Raw genomic sequence first — 6,000 nt, forward strand, 5'->3', positions numbered from 1 at the left:
ACCTGTGGAGAATATATGAAATACAAATATAAATATATTTTATTTCCTATGTGATCAGTAAGACTTCTTATACAGTGATTTTTACTCAAAGTTATTTTGGGTATCTCATTTTATTTTCTTTGTTTTCCTCTATTAAAGCTTATTTAGGGATCCCTGGGTGGCGCAGCGGTTTGGCACCTGCCTTTGGCCCAGGGCGCGGTCCTGGAGACCCGGGATCGAATCCCACGTCGGGCTCCCGGTGCATGGAGCCTGCTTCTCCCTCTGCCTGTGTCTCTGCCTCTCTCTCTCTCTCACTGTGTGCCTATCATAAATAAATAAAAGTTTAAAAAAAAATTAAAAAAAAATAAAAATAAAAATAAAGCTTATTTACAGTATTTTGACAAAGTATAGACTCTTAATAGATAGATAAAATTTATACACATCTTTATAGAGCTGTTTGTATAGAGGAGATATAGAATGAAATAGTTTTTTTTTTTTAATAGTTTTTTAATGAGATGTTTATACTACTACCTTCTGCCTTGTTCTCCTTCTTAGCACCCAAAGTTGTTCAAAATAATTCCCATGTGGCTACCTGGGTGACTCAGTTAATTAAGTGCTGGATTCTTGGTTTTGGCTCAGGTTGTGATCTCAGGTTCCTAGGATCAAGCCCCGTATCATTGGGCTCTGTGCTCAGTGGGGAGTCTCCTGGAGATTCTCTCCCTCTCCCTCTGCCCTTTCCTCCAATTGTGTTTGCTCTCCCCACCCCCCAGATAAATAAATAAATCTTAAAAAATAGAAAAGTAATTCCCAAAATTGCTTACTGGGAATTGAAAATTAATGCCTAGGGGAGGGTGGTGTTGGTGACCTAGGAACTTGATAATTAAAATATTTTCTATGAACTACTCAACGGGGCAGCCCCCAGTGGCTCAGTGGTTTAGCACCACCTTCAGTCCAGGGCATGATCCTGGAGGCCTGGGATCGAGTCCCACATTGGGCTCCCTGCATGGAGCCTGCTTCTCCCTCTGCCTCTGCCTCTGCCTCTGCCTCTGCCACTGCCTCTGCCTCTGTCTCTGCCTCTCTCTCTCTCTCTGTGTGTGTGTGTGTGTGTGTGTGTCTCTCATGAATAAATAAATAAAATCTTTAAGAAAATAAAATAAAATAAAATAAAAACTATTCAACAGAGAGCTGATTTCTGAATTAAGTGCTTCCATTTTCTTGCTACCTCCTGATCATGATATCAACCCACATGTAAAACACACACCGACAAACACACTTACACACACACCAGTCCCTATTCTAAATCATTCTGCACATTGTGCCTGCAAATATTTATCAAACACACTCCATGTGCTGAGCACTAGTGTAGGCCTTGGATCTATAAAGGTGAACAAGACACAGTCCCTGGCCTCAGTATCATCTGATAGGTAACCCCCCTCCTCAAATGTTTCATTGCTCCCCTTAGTCAGTAGATTGGAGTGAGACATTGTGCTGGATCCCAGCTGATCTCTCCAACCTGGAATCCCACTATGCCTCTCTGCCTCTTCTCCCAGGAAAATTAGGTTCTAACCATAGGGCTTATTTGCCATTTCCCAAATATCGCTGCTGTTCCCTCCAACTGTACTGTCTTTCTTTGACCAAAAAATCATATTATCACAAGCCCAACTAAAATCCCATATGTCTTCCAACATCACACCATATGTTCCAGTGAGAATTACCCTCTTTGGGGGCACCTGGCTGGCTCAGTCGGTAGAGCTTGTGACTCTTGATCTTGGAGTTGTGAGTTTAAGCCCCACATTTAGCTTTGTTTCTCCAGTAAACCATTTCCTACCATCTGCCTTGCATCCACTTCTGCGAACAAATCATATGTTCCTGCAGGACCCAAATGGTCTTGACTTTGAGTGCCTTCTGATGTTTCCTAGCACAGCGTCCCATACAAAATAGGCAACTGATGTTTGGCGAACTCAATTTTATTCATTATATACATAAAAAGTAAAATTAAGAATAAAAGTTTCATAGAATGCCTTCTAAAAATGTAGAAAAAATATGAGAAACATCACCATTTATGACATTTACAACCAATATATTAATTGATTCAGGCAAGAATTAGTGAAAGCTAAAATAACTGGGTGAAATTCTGATGAGCTATAAGACATTTACATAGTCATAGTATTTCCCATAGATGATGTATTAATTACCATGGGAAAAATGGTAACTTACCCATGGAAAAACTGGACAGATACTACCTTAAGAAAATGATCAAAATTAACATCACCAGGGGCTTCTGGCTAGCTCAAAGAGTAGAGGTTGTGACTCTTAATATTGCCATAGTGAGTTCAAGTCCCACATTGGGGATAGAGGTCATTTTAAAAAAATAAATTAACTTCATTTTTAAAAAAGATTTTATTTATTCATGAGAGACACACAGAGTGAGGCAGAGACACAGGAAGAGGGAGAAGCAGACTCCCCATGGGAGACCGAATGCAGGACTGGATCCCAGGACTGCAGGATCAGGCCCTGAGCCAAAGGCAAATGCTCAATGATTGAGCCACCCAGGCATCCCTAACATCATCATTAATGGGACAAACTGACTTCATGTCCTTCCTGATGTGATGAACTGAGAAGCATGAAACATTCCTTATCTTGTATTCCTACCAAAAATTCATATCCTGAATCCAATCAGGGGGAAAGAGCAGACAAATTCAATTTCAGGAACTTTCTATGAGCCCAGTACTCTTCAAAAATGTAAATATCATGAAAGAAACAGGCTCAGCCACAGTTTCTTTTTAAAGATATATATAATCCTGTTTGATCCAAATGTGGTGAGTGAGATTGTTATAATGAACCTTATTGGTGTAATTAGCAAATTTTGAGTATGGACTGTAAATTAGCAAAATTTCAGTGTGAGCTATAAATAAAATTTTCATACACTTTGAAATTCCACTTTAAGGAATTCATTCCTCAAAATCACTAAAATTAGCACAAGACAGATTTACCACAATGTTTATTACAGCATTGTTTGTAATGAACATTATTGGGGAAATTAGCAAAATCTGACTATGGAGAATGGTACATTCTAAACTTTATTTTTTTTTAATATTTGTTTTTTACTTTATTTCCTCTTTGGTTTTTTGTTTTGTTTTGTTTTTTAAAGATTTTATTTATTTGTGACACAGAAAGAGGGCATACGCAAGGAGGGGGAAGGAAAGTGAGAAGCAGGCTCTCCACTGAGCGCTGATCCCAGGACCCCAGAATCATGACCTGAACCAAAGGCAGATGCTTAACCTACTGAGCCACCCAGGCATCCCCATTCTAAGCTTTATGACATAACACTATATAAGACAATGCCCTTGGGGAGCCTGGTTGGTTCAGTCAGGGCAGCATGTGACTCTTGATCTCAAGGTTGTAAGTTTGAGCCCCACACTGGGTGTAGAGATTACTTAAAAATAAAATCTTTTTAAAAGAGAGAGAGAAAATATCCTTGTTCTTAGAACATGCACCCTAAGTATTTATGGGTAAAAGGTCATGATGTTTGCAACTAACAGTTGAATTAATCAAGCCCCCCTCATGAAAATGTGTGTGTGTGTGTGTGTATAGAGGGAGAGAGAGAGAGAAACAGAGAGCAGATGTGGCAAGATGGTGACTGGTGAATCTGGGTAAAAGGTATATGGCAATTCTTTTTTTTTTTTTTTTTTTTTTGCAACTTTAAACATAAGTTTGAAATCGTTTGGAAATTAAAAGAAAAAAAGAATAAATGTTTGGAAACTGATTTACTTCAAAAGATAAGACCCTATTTTCTGGGACTGGTTTCCACAGATTTGTATTTGTAGCAGACTTAGAGTTAAATCCAAAAGAACCCATCACAAACCCACAAAGTAATTCCATCTTAGCTAAAATACGTTCCTTCCCTCAGCCTTCATGGACCTATCAATTCTTAGTCACGATAGCTCTGATGTCTTGGGTACCATCACCATCACTGCACTTGTCAAATTTATTTTTATTATATTCCATGTTGCATTCATCTTTGTTTCCCCGGCCTGGCCTCTGCCAAGTAGAGCAGTAAAGGAAAATGTATGACTGAATGAAGAGAGCATACACACACACACACACACACACACACACACACACGGTGAGCACTGACTGAAGGTATGAAAGAAACAAGATTGACCATGAGTTAATAATGGTTGAAGCAATGAAATATCAATCTTATTTTAATGTTATTTAGATTCGGTTTTATTTTTTTCATTTTGAAAAACAAATAAACCAAAAAAACTGCTATAAGTAAAGTCAGGGTTCCTTTCTAGTGGGCCCATGTTACATCCCAATGAGCACTGGGATTGTGTTTGAGAAGACAGGCCTCAGGTAGCATGAAATAAAGACTTATACCAGGGAATTGGTTGGACTTTAGAGATGTGTCTTTTATATTTGAAAACTACTAGATCCTCCTTTGTGCCACCAGAGAAATTTCCTGATTTTCTGATTTTCTGAGAAAATCAGATCCTTAATATTGTTCACAACTTTATTTTTGAGGTTTTAAAACCCAGACATTAGGAGCAGGTGTAGCTTAATGACAAATTGTAACAAAAGACTAGGTAACACAAAGAAAATAAAGAAATGCATAGGCAAATTGCCTACAGTGTCTATGTATAGGGGGTGAGAACAGATTAAATATTTCCTTGTAAAATAATGTTTTTAAAGCAACCAACAAATACTTACTAGACTCCTACTCTGTGTAAAACATGGGAAGTTATGGCAAAGCAAGGTCCTTCAGTGGAATTGCTTCCCACCAGGTTGAAATTATAAGAGATGCACACACAAAATAAATTCATCATGTACAAATGAATGGCAAACAAGGAAAAGAGAGATCACAGTGGAAGTTGATTCTCGGATTGACCCTTAAAGAAAAGGAAAGATTCTACAAAACAGTAGCTAGAAGGAAAGGGTAAGAAATTCCAGGCAAGAAATGGCATGGCACTTAGGGTCTAAATCACGATGAGAACAGTCGGCACATGGATTGATCAAATCCAGTTCCTACATGCTATATAAAGAATTTATGTCATACAGTCGATGAGAATGTCTAACACAATGGAGTGTCTCATCAATCAATGTGACAATAATATTAAAAGACAAGTGACCCCTCAACTTCTAAATGTTTGCAACAAAAGATTAATATTCACTATCACAAAAGAGATCTTGAAAAATCTATAAGGCAAAGAGAACCCAAAAGAAAATTAGGCAAGCATGGTAAGTAAGCTATTCACAAAAGGGAATACACAAATGGCTGACAAACATGAAAAGAGTCTCAACCTTACTTCTACAGAGAAATGCAAATCAAAACAGCAATGGAATACTGTTTTTGCTTGGCTGATGTACAAAAATGAAAAAGATTCAGTGAGAATGTGGGGAAACTGGAAGTCTCATAATGTTAGTAAAAATAGAACTATGTGGGGCACCTGGGAGCACAGTTAAGCACTGGACTCTTGGTTTCAGCTCAGCTCATGATCTCAGGGTCTTGAGATCCAGCTGCATGTTGGACTTTGCACTAGATCTGGAGTCTGCTTAAGACTCTCTCTGCACCTCCTGCTGGTGCTCTCCCTCTCTCTCAAATGAAATAACTAAATTATATATATATATAAATTTTGTAAAATGTTTATCTGTACAGAAATCTAGAGAATCTATCAAAAGGCACAATTTTCATAGATTTTGAAATTCCACTTTTAGGGATTCATTCCTCAAAATCACTTAAATGTGAGCAAAGATAGATAGACATATCAGAATGCTTATTGTAGCATTGTTTGTAATGATGGAAAACTGGCAACTATCTAAATATTCAACAATAAGGGATCCCTGGGTGGCGCAGCGGTTTGGCGCCTGCCTTTGGCCCAGGGCGCGATCCTGGAGACCCAGGATCGAATCCCACATCGGGCTCCCGGTGCATGGAGCCTGCTTCTCCCTCTGCCTGTGTCTCTGCCTCTCTCTCTCTCTCTGTAACTATCATAAATAAATAAAAATTAAAAAAAATTT

Source organism: Canis aureus, chromosome 17, assembly GCF_053574225.1.
Source record: "Canis aureus isolate CA01 chromosome 17, VMU_Caureus_v.1.0, whole genome shotgun sequence".
Taxonomy (NCBI): domain Eukaryota; kingdom Metazoa; phylum Chordata; class Mammalia; order Carnivora; family Canidae; genus Canis; species Canis aureus.